A 13,494-nucleotide genomic window follows, 5' to 3' on the forward strand; every position below is an offset into this window, starting at 1 on the left:
GTTGAAGGAGAATTAGCAAGTGTCACAGAAATTGTTTATTAAAAACACTGCATCAAATTGAGGTACAATTCAAAGATTTAACTGTTTGAAGGGACATTGTTATGGAGAAAGGTTACTTGACCTCTTGACCTTATATACCGCATTGGCTGGGCCCTAGGGGATGGCAGTTTGGTAACTAAGGTAGGAGACGACCATAAGGGCATCACAGATGAAAGAACTCATTTCAGATCTGTTTTAAGCCAAGAGAGAGCAGCCAAAAGCAACGTGTGTTACGGTTTTAGATGGAAATCCAGAGAACAGCTGCCTGATTGCAGCCGGGACTTCCAAAAACCTGGGCTGTAAAGGGCAGAATACTTACTAAAATTCTTTGTTTTAATGAACTGTGGGAACCTGAGTTATCAACCCCTGTTCTAGCTACTGAGTACTTTTTATGACAAATTAAAAGCAGTTTTAGGGAGGCTACATTTTTTTCGAAGGGGAATTCTCTACTGGCGGGTAATTCAGACTGCCTAGGGCAGCAATTAAAGCCACTGAGGAGGAGAGAGGAGGAGGAGGAGGGCTCTCTGTAGCTGAGGAGCAGTTTCACTGACTTTATCCCATAACCATGAACTTCCTCCAGCATCCCAGTGTACTCAATTCTAAAGTGTTCTAAGTCTGAATTATTCCCCCCAATACCCATCATTTTGCTCCGGCCCAAGAACTACTGCAAACAAAAGATGTATGAAAGGTAACCATGAGTCTGGGACTGCTTGGGCCAAAAGAATCTCAGGCTGTGATGCTGTTGGTACGTGCTTCCTGCCAAAACTCAGACACGCGAGCTAAGTGCTTTGGCAATGAACTCTCACACTCTGGCTTAAACAGGAAAGACACCAACAGGTATTTAATCTTTAAAAAGTGCAACAGTTTGATGCTGGTAGTGCAGTGATTAGCCTACCTGTGTGAATGTCCATCGATTCTTTTTCCTTTCTAGCAACTTAGGCCACTAGGAAAGTTGGTGGAATCTGGTGTCTTCTTCTTTGGAAGTCTTCAAAAAACATTATGTACACCAAATAGAGGGGAACCTGAACTGGTCTCCTCTTCATCCCTGGCCATCTCCCCATGTACCTTTTGCTGCCTTGTCACACATCCCAGCCCTCAGGTGACTTTTTTTTCATCTTCCTTTGTCTACCTGGGAGGTTTCTCTCTCCCTGACACCCATTTAAGACAAGATCCCTCCTGATTCTTCTCTACTTCCTTTGCTATTCCTCCAAACACACACATAAGAGTCTCTGCGTTTTAGAGTTTCACTGCTCACTATGGGGAAGTTTAAGGGCTAACAAAAACAAGGAGGGTAGGAGGCTAGAGAGATTCAAGGATGTCACAGTGACTTGTCAGTTCTTTTGTACAACATCAGGGTTCGGGGAGTGAACAAAATAGACAAAATCCCTGTGCTCTGGAGCATTCATTCCCTGGGGGAGATGGACAATAAACAAAACAACCAATTCGTAAGGTAAATAAACTAGTAGTAAAATAAACTAGCAGAGGGACTATGAATGAAAACAAAGCAGGGAGGAGGGCTAAGAATGCTTTTGGGAGAGTGCTTAGTTTTAAAGAAGTAGTCAGACTTTGAGCAAAGCCAAAAGGAGGTGAGGGAGCAAACAAAGCAGCTATCTGTGGGAAGGGCATTCTAGGAGAGAGAACCACTAGTGAGTGTTAAGGCTCTGAGGCGGGGGAACAGCAAGGAGGTCAGTGTGGATGGGCAGAGGCAGAGCGCTCTTCGTTCTGCAATCAAAACGAAAAAGCCCTGAATCTGAGCCACACTGATCTGGGCTTGAATCTCAGCTTGGCTCCTTAAATCTCGTGGACCTTGGACTCTGTCTCTCTTCATCTATACACAGTTAACCACGAAGGATAATTGCAAAGGGTTAAAAGAGATACAGAATGTAAAAATACCTATCATAGGACATGGATCATGCCCAGTTCCTACCCACCACACATTAGTCCCTTGCCTCTTCCCCTGGTTACAGGGCTCCTCTCACCTAGCTCCCATTGTGGCTGAATAACACACATCTAGAAGTAGGCCATTCACGGGCCTCTAAGAATGCAAGATCCATTACCCCGTGGAAGAAAAAAAGGCCCTGCAAACCATAGGGATCTACGTATAGTATTGTTGACAAACAGTAACATTTCAGTATCCACATTAAAAAATTTAGAATTCATACCAAACTATTTACTGACTATTGCTGAGGGTAAGATTACTAAAGATTCTAGCCACTGACCTTCTACCTTCTATATTTATGTAATGCTTAAGCATTTTACAATGAGTACATACTATATTTACAAGTAGAAATCACAATACAGGCTAGAGTTGATGCTGGAGAAGTGACTCCCTGACCCTCTCCTAGATCAGTATCGAGTAGCCACTATTCCACCTCACTTACCCAAGCAAGGCCTGCCTTGTGGGACCTAACTTTAGGACCCCTTACACCTTCTATGTGGGGAAACTGGGTGCAAATAAGGCCAAAGGGAGCTACAGATGAAGGGTTCACAGATGAAGGTCCTATGGGAGTGTGCCTGGCCAGCAACTGTGAACTCTGGTCCAGTTTGGAAAGGGGATGGATTAACTCATGGATTGTGAACCATTTTCTTAATAAAATTAAAACTCTTGCAATGGCTGCCACTATGGAGAGAAAAAGAGACCAATGAAAATAAAGTATCTTAAAGTAAGCTGACTGTGAACTTCTTTTATGATTCAAGATTGTTGACACTGAAAAAAAAAATCTCATTTTAAAGAATACTAAGTTAAGAATATTATAACAAAAAACACATTTCACAACTAAGTAGCTTACAAGGTCAGTCAAAGAGATAAATAAGCCAGTTTCCAGTGTCTTACTCAACAGTGCATTAAAATGTGCATTACAATCAGTCACTGCAATGCATGCTACCTATAGCTTGGAAAAATTTTGTTTTCCTCACCTCCAAAAAAACCCCAAAAGACACTTGGTGAGGGGAAAAAAATAATGCTTAAGCACTCTTAGCTGACCATACGGCCTTTCCCAGTTTAGATATATGATTCAAGAAAAAAAAAAAATGTAGTCCAGAAACATTTTTACATTCCTCAGATTGACTATTGCACCCAAAAGGATGCTCAGCTCTGCATTAAATAAAATCCTGCTTGAGGGTGCCTGGGTGGCTCAGTTGGTTAAGCGACTGCCTTCGGCTCAGGTCATGATCCTGGAGTCCTGGGATCGAGTCCCGCATCGGGCTCCCTGCTCAGCAGGGAGTCTGCTTCTCCCTCTGACCCTCCCCCCTCTCATGCTCTCTCTATCTCATTCTCTCTCTCAAATAAATAAAATCTTTAAAAAAATAAAAAAAATAAAATCCTGCTTGAATGGAATAGACTTCTTACTTCTTGGATGCTTTTTAATTATGAGATTTCTGACTGAAGAAAATAGTGATGCTCTACATAGGAAAACCCATTTCCTCTCCAGAAATCAAGCAACACCTCTCTTTGCTTTCTGCTGCTTCCCCAGTAACATAAGGACTCATCTCGAGTTTATGTGATCAGACTGGAAATCCTCAGAGCGGAAAGACTCCATTTCAGCATTTCCATAAGCACTGGGGAATATGCTCTTCTAAAACCCAGTGTTTTCCATGAGGCAAAGTGGCTATGCAAATTGCTTTACTGTCAACACAACAAAGCATAATGAAAAAGTAAGATCATGGTGTTCTAAAACCAGTTGTCTTACCCAAGGAAGAAAATAGAGCTTACAGAATTTATGAGTATCTTATATTTCCTAATATTAGCCATCAATTTATTATTAAAAGCTCTAATTTCCATGGGATATAATTTTCAAATAATCCCTTATATTTACTTATACCTTTCTCACTACTATCTTAAATATGTGACCTGAATATAAAAGTTTGTAGCCTCACTGAGGGGATTTTCCATTGATGCAACTACAGCAACTTCTAAGTCTATGAGAACTACTGGAATGTGTAGCAAAACCCAATATTTGCATTATAATAATGCACTTGCAAAAAAAGATTAAGTATACATCCATAGCTGGATGCACAGATTCTAAGATTTTCAAGTGAATAATTCCTACCATAGAGAGACTGGATTACGGTCGACTGGTCTGAATTCCTTCACCCCATTAAGGCACTTACATACAAGTGTGATAGACAATGTTGTTCTTATGACTGGCACTGAGACCAAAAGCCGGCGTGCAGGGTGGCAAGAAGATTGGAGTGGGATGCGATAATGAAAAACACGAGTGATTCATTCTATCTGATGCACATACATTTTATAGATTTAAATCTGAAGGGAAACAACTCTTTTGAACTTAACTGCTTGAGAGAGTTAAATGGAAGCATGTCTAGGACACCATTTTTTATAGGCTCAGTGCCACCTCAAAAAATTCCACACAGACCCATTCTGAAACAACCGTTTCTCTTACTGGAAATCCACAAAGACTGATGTGGAATCTATGAAATGGAAAATCAGATCCAAGCATGTATGCTCATGCATAAGCTTGATCTTAACTAAAATACAGATGCAGTGGCAGCACCAGCATTAAAGGTTCCTCCCAATGCCACTCCACCCCCAGCAATCAGATGCACTTGAGTTTGCATCTTTATTCCGATTCTCCATTCTCAACTGTGTGACCTTGGGCAAGTTAGCTAACCCTTCTTAGTCTTACCTTCTTCATCTTCAACATGGAGATAATAGGTTTGTTGTGAAGATTAAATGAGATCATGCACAAACACCCTTTAGCTCCATACCTGGCACATATAAGCATTTAAGAACGTGTCCTCATGATTAGATGTGGCACACAGACTATGGTTTACAAGCAATTAGTTCTGCTGCCATATCCTAATGTCTTGGGATACCCATTTTCATTTTATGCTTCTAGCTTGTACTATTCTTTTTACCACAGTATGGGGGGGAGGGGCAGAGAAAAGTAATCAGTTATATATACCCCACTTTTTGGACTGCAGCTTGAAGCAAGGTGAAAAGCTAGGAAATCGGTAACCTAGACACTGAAAAGAAATTCAGTCTTTAGGATATGATGTTATAAATGTATGGAATATATACAAATCATGTAATTTATAACATATGGAGCATCAAATCATAGATTGAATTTTAAAAGAACAAATGACAAGCAATGTTAAAGAAGATAGGAAGAACCAGTATGGGCCTATCGCTAAGTATTAGTGACTGAAACAGGGATTGGTGGGCTAGATTATGGAAGATTTCATGGGGTTTGACTTCCAACAGGTGGCAAGCTTTAGTCATCTTCAGATGCAAAACCTTAATGAGTTTGAGTATGCAAGTCTCGAGGATTCTGTTCAAGGCCTCCTCTCGGCAATCACGGGAAACAATTTTCTGGGTTTAAGTCTCCTTGGCAAGTTAGCAAACAGGTAACTGTGTGCACCTGTCCCTTGAAGGGGATTCTGGCCTGACGGTGAAAGCCCACCATCCTTTCCTGACAGCCCATCCTGCCGCTGTAGCGCCTGCAGACAAATGGGGGAAGCCCACTAGGAAGTGGTCACGACCAAACAAGCCACAAATGCCCAGGGTGTGGGATTTCCACCTCAATACCACGCCTGAAAACCGAAAATAGGCGCCACTCAACCCATACTGCAATGGGATTCCCCCCAGCAGCAATCCACCTCCCCCCACACCCCAGCTTTCATGTTTTATTAATAAATGCAAGATGGCACACGGAGGCAAAGAATGGGAGGTAAAGCATCTGCAGCTGGACCCGAACCAGAGCAGTTTGCAAAAATAAATAAGAAGCATGTGACAAGAAGCAGATCCCCAGGCTGGAGCTGAAGCTGAAGCCCTGGATTGCCCCACTCACCCATCTTGCTCCCCCGGCGAGCGGGGATGAAGGTCAGTGGTAAGATCCCAGCCCTCTCGGACACGCACCCTGCAAACCTTGACCGGTCCCCACCCCCGCCCTGGCCACAGGACCCGGGCATCGAGGCAGGGAAGCCCTGGCCACGGCCGGCTTCGAGGACACATACCTGCTGCCTGGGCTCGGGATTCGCTCGGCTCTGCAGCGGCGCCGGCCGCAGCTCGCGCTCCCGGGGCTCCCCTGTCCGCCCCCCACCCCCCCCCCCGCCCCCTCGCGGCTCCGCCGCTCCCTCGGCTCCTCCGCCCACCGCGCTCGGGGGCGCGCGCGCGGCCTCGCTCCGGCGCCTCGCCGGGCCCACGCCTGCGCCCTCGCCTTCCGCCGTTCGCGCGCGCACGCGCGCCCCGGAGGCTACGGAGCGGTGGCGCGGCTGTCTAGGAAACCGCGGCCTCCGCGGGTCCGACCGGCGGCGAGAGCCGGGCAGGGGGCGGAGGCTGGGCCGCCAGCAGGGCTCGAACGCAGCGTGCCGGCGCCGTGGCGTGGGTGAGGGGGTCGCACGGCCGAGTTGGGGGGCCCGCATGTGCGCGTGTGGAGAGGAGGGGGTCGCGAAGGGAAGGTCTGAGGTGGAGGCGGGCTGGGCGCGCCGGGGAAGCAACAAGTGCGGAGGCTGACCGGGCCCCGCCCGGGGGACTTCGTACAATCGAGCAAAGAAGCCTCCTCAGGCTTTGGTGCAGCGCTTTGCAGTTTCCAGAGCTGTTGCCAGTTTTTCGTTAAATCCGCACATGGCACCCTGTGAGGGAGCGAACGGCAGGCGTTGCCCTCTACGTTTTGAGGCCATCCAGGAGGGAAAGACTCAGAGACCACTGACCCTCCATGGGCTGTTTTGGGAGAAAAAGGCCTATCAGGACCTTCATTTGATAGTCTCAGCCCAGGACCCTTGTAGGACAGTGTGTCTCAACCTTTTTCCCCCCCTTTCCATTATCGCCCTCTTAAATCTTTTTAGACATTTTGCTCACGAATCACTGCCCTCCCCCCATGAAATTCAAGTATCACTGATAAACTATTGCAGTTTAGCTGTTTAGGTGTAGCTGTGCTCTTTTACATATATAAGATTTCGCCCCTTGGAGATGATATCGACCTCGTTGAGAGTGTGTTGTAGGACTATGTTTCTGGGTTAGCAGGTGGGGTAAGTGGAGTAGGTGAGGATTCTGGATGCGCCCACAAATATTCTCTGTAGAAGAGTCCTCACATGTATGTATGTACAACTCTAATGTCTCCAAGTACTGCCCTGAGTAGTGGAACACGGTCACTAAGGCAGCTTCTGAACTCAAAGCTTTTATTTTTAGTCTCCATCAGTTCATGCTAAAAATATAGCCATGGGGTCCTGACATTTTTGTTAAAATACTTGAAAAGTTTGGAAACCCTCCTTTCTAGAACACATACTCCAGTGTAGCCTTTGGCTCTGCAGACAACCTTGATTTCCAGTTCTCCTACCTCTTCTGAAGGCATTTTGTTTTTCTTTAGGCCCATTTGGCCTCTCAGGAATGTTTCTGTCATTCTTGCCTCCTTCTGCCCTTCTGCTTTGCTAGCTAAAAGATGGAAATTGTGAAATTGAAAGACTTCAAAACCTAGGTCATGAAATTGCCCCTGAGCCTGGATCATGCTTTTCTCAGACCAAGGAATATCTAGGTAGGGAGTATCTAATTTGGCAAGCTGGGAATAGGTCAAGTTTCTTCAGGTCATCCCTCAGATTTCAGTGCTGCTTATACTAATCGTGGAATTTCAGAGGGAAAAAAGCCCTTGGTAGTGATATTTGTAGAGGCTACCTGGGTTGCCAGAGGATTTTTCTTTTACATTTCCAGAAGGAAGAAATGTGGACTGGAGGGGAGAAAGTAGGGATGGGTCAAGAAAATTTGGGAGTATGGATAACATGGAGGTGAGTGGACTATAGTTTGCTGACAAGTGGTGGCAGCATTTCGATTATACTTGAAAAAAAATAAGCCTTCGCATGGTTGGCTCACATTGTTATCCACTGCATTTTTTCCCCACTTAGAGAACTCTAAAGATTTGATAACACCATTGAAAAGCACCCAGTTACAATGCTAGTTAAAAGAGTAGGACAAGTGTTTTGAAACTTACAGACGAAATGGAAGATCACTTTGGTTTACCTGGAGTCTTTGTAGTCCAATACAATTTTTGGTTCCAGGTGCAATGCTACTTCAAGGGAAATTTTTGTTTACAATGGCTGCTGTAAAGACAGCCAGCGAGGGAAAAAAACTATGTAGAAATTATGTGCTAACATCTTTTACCTGTATCTTCTAAGTGTGCTACCCCAACCTCCTTTTTTGGTAGTCTGAGTTCATGGAAAATGTAGGTGCAACCATTTTATGTGGTGAAGTAAAAACAACAACAAAAAAAAAACCCACTCCGGACACGTATAATTTGTCAGCTCTATGCTGCTCCCTGGTGGTATCCTACTTCACAGCGCATACTCAAAATCTTCCCTCTCTTAGGTAAATTTTGGTATTGAAAACAGAGGTAGATAGACAGAGTGGCATTAGGCTTTCTCCAAACAGGTCCTGCTCTTGTGTTCAAATACCCCTAACACCCAGAGGACTAGCCCTTGAGGCTGATCAGTTTAGAGGAACTGTGAAGAGCTCTGGCAGGCCTCTTTAGCTTGTTCTTAGACTTGCCTGTAAGAATCACTTGGGGACTCTTGTTTAAAATCAGATTCTGGGGGGCGCCTGGGTGGCTCAGTCGTTAAGCGTCTGCCTTTGGCTCAGGTCATGATCCCAGGGTCCTGGGATCGAGCCCCACATCGGGCTCCCTGCTCCGCGGGAAGCCTGCTTCTCCCTCTCCCACCCCCCCTGCTTGTGTTCCTTCTCTTGCTGTCTCTCTGTCAAATAAATAAATAAAATCTTAAAAAATTAAAGAATAAAATAAAATCAGATTCTGCGGCCTTATCTCAAACATATTAAAATCTAATCTACAGAAGAGTGGCATGTGATTTTTATTTTCAACTGCCCCAGGGGATTCTTATCAATAGGAGAGGTTGGGGAATACTAGAGCTATAAACAGAACAGGTGCTGCTTCAGAAGACCAGGTGACTAACCAGAGGGAATTTTGTGGGTGAGGGAGTTCCACAGTACTAGTAAAATAGGAGCTATAAAGAAGGAGTAGAAGAAATTAACTGGGAAATTAACACTCTCTTGCCAGATACACCTGCTTCTAATGTGGCTGTAATTGGCATGATATCCCATACCAAAATGTCTTTGGAGGTAAGTCAGATTATTTTTTTATTTTTAGTGAGCTCTATACCCAATGTGGGATTTGAACTCCTGACCCCAAGATCAAGAGTCGTATGCTGTACCAACTGAGGCAGCCAGGCACCCCAGATTTTCTTTAAGTTAAAAAGACTGTCTTTTCAAGAGTAGCAGAATCACATAATCAGAAAATTTGTGCGTGTATGTAGCTACAGTATTATGAGAGGGCAGATTAGAGATTATGTTGATCTTGTGAATGTCTGAAAAAGATTGATATCAGAGTTAAAATTTGTTCTCTTGAGGTAGTTGCTTGTAAAAATAGAACATGAATGTGACACCACATGATTTGTGAAATTTAATACCAGGAGATCTTAAATTGTTAATGTTTATGTATCTGTTAATATTTTAAAACCTTTTCTAAATGTTGATTTTTAACACCACCTCATTTACTTAGAACACACAGGGAGAAGGCCAATCTGAGTTAGTGAGAATCCTGAAAAATGGAATACACGTGACTTTGTGTGATACTTATTTAAACACTTAAGTATATACACAATAGGTGCTACCAAAACAGCTTTTAAAAAATCCTGCTGAGGGGCACCTGGATGGCTCAGTCGGTTGAGAGTCCGACTCTTGATTTCAGCTCAGGTTGTGATCTCAGGGTTGTGGGTTCTCTCTCTCTCTAAAATGAATAAATAAAATCTAAAAAAAAAAAAATCCTACTGAAATGGCTTTAATGAATAAATATGATTGACTTTAAGTTAGTCAAGTTCATGTGCATATAGTCTGTGTGGGTAAAACACAAAGCGTACTACCATGCACTCAGTAGGTCCTCAATTAACATTCGTATTAAAAAGGTTTTCTTACAAGTAGATTAAATATACTTAATGCAGCAAACCCATCTTTACAGATAGTACTTCAATGGCAGATTTTACCTTGAGCAGTGGCATACCAAGAGTGGAACAATAAGAGCATCAACTTAGGTGTAGGCAATAATAATTCTCATTGTCCTTAGAAAATTTAAACTGTAATAAACCCACTCAAAGTCTCTCTGCTTTTTACTACTGGTAATTTTTATGTATCAAATTCTAAGCAGTCTTGGTGATTAAAAAAAAAAAAATCTTTCAGGGTGCCTGGGTGGCTCAGCTGTTAAGCGTCTGCCTTCGGCTCAGATCATGATCCCAGGTTCCTGGGATTGAGCCCCGCATCTGGCTCCCTGCTCAGCGGGAAGCCTGCTTCTTCTCACGCACCTCCTGCTTGTGTTCCCTCTCTCACTGTCTCTTTCTCTGTCAAATAAATAAATAAGATCTTTAAAAAAATCTATCTAAGTTTTGAACAATTTCTGTAGTTATTAAGTTTTAATAATGCATATATAAACTTTAAATTAGCACATTTTAATTATCAAATATATTCGACATGGAAGATAATTCAGAGAACTCCCAGTTATTCAGTTGGCCTTCAGTAAACATAGAGTCATCTATGTGGGTATTTTCCTAAATACATTCATAAAAATTCAGGGTAATTCAGAGTTTTGGGCACAGTTCATGTCCTCCTTAGGTCTATATCTCTCATTTAAATAACTCTTATTAATAAATAGTGGTAGCATGGTGATTGTAAAGATGAAGAAACAGAACCTGATTGCTTCAGTGTTTTTATTCTATGTGACCAGTTAGAGTTTTCATTTGTGTGGAAAATTTAAGAGTGAAACAAAGTGCAAACTTTGAGGTGTAATTTTTCTGGTTGGTAAGTACAAATTTTAGTTTATATGTGAAACTATTCTTTTAAATAACTGAATCAAATATTTTTAACTTTGAAATTTATTCTTTTTGTTAATGTTTACTTCAAAACTAAAGAACAAATAAGAGAATAGGAGGTGTATTGTTTTTATTTAGTACTTCAACAGACCAACATGTAATTTAAGTTTTTCCTTTCCTCAAAAATGTTAATTCCATTACTTTTTTTTGGTACTATAATATTTATCTTATACTGGCATATAGGTAGAGTCGAATAAAAGAATTTTCACAGTCTGGGGGCGCCTGGGTGGCTCAGTCAGTTAAGCGTCTAACTCTTGATTTTGGCTCAGGTCATGATCTCAGGGTTGTGAGATCAAGTCCTGAGTCAGGCTCCATACTCAGCATGGAATCTGCTTGACATTCTCTGCCTCTGCCCCTCCTCCTGCTCGAGCATGCTCACTTGTGCATGCTCTCTCTCTCTCAAACAAAAAAAATCTAAAAAAAATAATTTTCACGGTCTTTCTTTCCTGGCTATTATTATTTGTTTCATTTCATGATCCTTACTTGAAATAATTTTGTCACATAGGGGAAAGGGTATTAAAAAGGTTTTCTATGAACCATGAGAGACTATGGACTCTGAGAAACAAACTGAGGGTTCTAGAGGGGAGGGGGGGTGGGAGGATGGGTTAGCCTGGTGATGGGTATTAAAGAGGGCACGTACTGCATGGAGCACTGGGCATTATATGCAAACAATGAATCATGGAACACTACATCAAAAACTAATGATGTAATGTATGGTGATTAACATAACATAATAAAATTTAAAAAATGTAAAAAAAAATGCTACCCCTCTGTATGTCATATTCTGATTATTTCACTGGGCTAAAATGATCATAAAGTGAATGGTATTCAAATTAAGTAGGCTTTACTATAAGCTTAATATTTAGAATTTTACTTGTCCTTCACGAGAAAACTGTTCCTTGGGCATAATTCATGTGCCAAAATGGAATATCAGTGATTTTAAGTATATATATATAGTATATAAGTGTATAATATAAGTATAATTATATACTGTATTATATATGTAAGTATACTTAAATAAATACACTTATAAGTATATAAGTATATAACTATAATATATGTAAGTATATAATATAAGTACATCCCCGCTGAGGAGGGGGTGTGTGTGTGTGTGTATATATATATATATATATATATAAAATATAGTATAATATAAGTATATGATGTATATATGTATATATAATACATAAGTATATATACATATAATATAGTATATATAGTATATAATATATATGTGTGTGTGTATATATATATACACACATACATACACACACATACGTTTTTTAAACATGAAAATGATCCAGTATTCAAATTCTAGTAAAATTGGGCTATTTTAAAACTTAGCAAGCACATATCTATGTGTTTATTGATGGAATCCTAGTAATTGCTGGCATTTATTAAATGTTTATGATGTGTCAGATACCATTCTGTGTGCTTTATATGTGTTAATTTTGTTATAACAACGCTAACGGGAAGGTACAGTTATTTTATAGAGAGAAAACTGAGGCACAAAGGGATTAAGGAACTTGTTCAAGATCACACAGCTAATAAGTGGAGGAACCAAGATTCATCCTGATTCAGAGTCCCCAAGTTCAACCCCAGTGCCTCAATGACTCACATATATACACCAAATTGTGCCTCAATGAGTTTGAGAAATCATTTTGTAGTGAGAAAAGCATTTTGGATTTTAGGGTTCCATCACTAATTCATTCTGTAACTTTGAATGAGGCAATTAGGTGAATGTCCCTTATTTAGAGAGGCTTGAACTTATTCCATATAGAAGTTCTCTGAATTTCTTTCTAGTTGTAAATTTTGATGATTCTAGGATTATTTTTATGTAAAGAAGAAGATTTGATTTTTCACTTATCTAATAGGCTAAAAATGAAGTAGAAAACTAAAGGACTTGCTAGTATCAATTGCTAGTATCAATTGCTAGATTGAATTTAAGGTAGATAAATTTTTGATGTTTTGCAGTTGCAAAATTATACTATTAAACCTTTTATGTTCATTATTTCTTTGACTACAGAAAGACCATACACTTCTTTGGGATTGATTGTACATTCCAAAAATTGGCATGGTATAAAAACATATTATTCATATATGCTACTTTTATGTAATTCACGTGTTGTGAGCCACTGCCTCGACCTTCTCAGTGCCAATATAAAGTAAAGCTCTTTGGGGGAAATGAACTTTTAAAGTGGAAAATAGATTATACTGTATACCACTTTTCCTCCTTTCTCATGAAGGTTATCACCTTATTGAAATGACAATCCTTATTAACTCTCTATCCATAATATTTTTTCTTGGTAGAGACATAAAAAGTAACTTTTTAAAAAAAAGATTATTTGAGAGAGAGAGATGTGTGTGAGGGGGCAGAGGGAGAGGGGAAGCAGACTCCTCACTGAGCATGGGGCCTGAGGTGCTGGGCTCTATCTCAGGATCCTGAGATCATGAGCCAAGACCAAATGTCCAATACAGAACCAACTAAACCACCCAAGTGCCCCAAAAAGTAACTTTTTTAAAAAAGATTTTTTATTCATTTGAGAGAGAGCAAGCAAGAGCACGAGCAGGGGGAAG

The 13,494-nt window shown here is 41.3% G+C and overlaps 2 protein-coding genes across 30 annotated transcripts in view; one reads left to right on the plus strand and one right to left on the minus strand.

Moving 5' to 3' along the window:
• TMEM266 (transmembrane protein 266) overlaps positions 1 to 6,112 on the minus strand; it is a 121,771-nt gene extending 115,659 nt beyond the window's left edge. For 3 of the 4 annotated variants that reach the window (XM_081829624.1, XM_081829621.1, XM_081829627.1), the window contains exon 1: positions 6,013 to 6,098. The gene's annotated coding sequence lies outside the window, so the exon portion shown is untranslated. Of the gene's footprint in view, positions 1 to 6,012 lie in introns of all 4 variants that reach the window. The other variant, XM_081829622.1, reaches the window with a different exon arrangement.
• NRG4 (neuregulin 4) overlaps positions 5,704 to 13,494 on the plus strand; it is a 156,043-nt gene continuing 148,252 nt past the window's right edge. For 9 of the 26 annotated variants that reach the window (XR_014148140.1, XR_014148137.1, XR_014148139.1 and 6 more), the window contains exons 1-2: positions 6,210 to 6,383; positions 9,057 to 9,118. The gene's annotated coding sequence lies outside the window, so the exon portion shown is untranslated. Of the gene's footprint in view, positions 5,879 to 6,209; positions 6,384 to 7,702; positions 7,777 to 7,808; positions 8,354 to 9,056; positions 9,119 to 13,494 lie in introns of those variants that run through there. The other 17 variants (XM_081829653.1, XM_081829657.1, XM_081829659.1 and 14 more) reach the window with 9 other exon arrangements.

The sequence above is a fragment of the Leptonychotes weddellii genome, chromosome 9, assembly GCF_054177405.1.
Source record: "Leptonychotes weddellii isolate Sample4059 chromosome 9, ASM5417740v2, whole genome shotgun sequence".
NCBI lineage: Eukaryota > Metazoa > Chordata > Mammalia > Carnivora > Phocidae > Leptonychotes > Leptonychotes weddellii.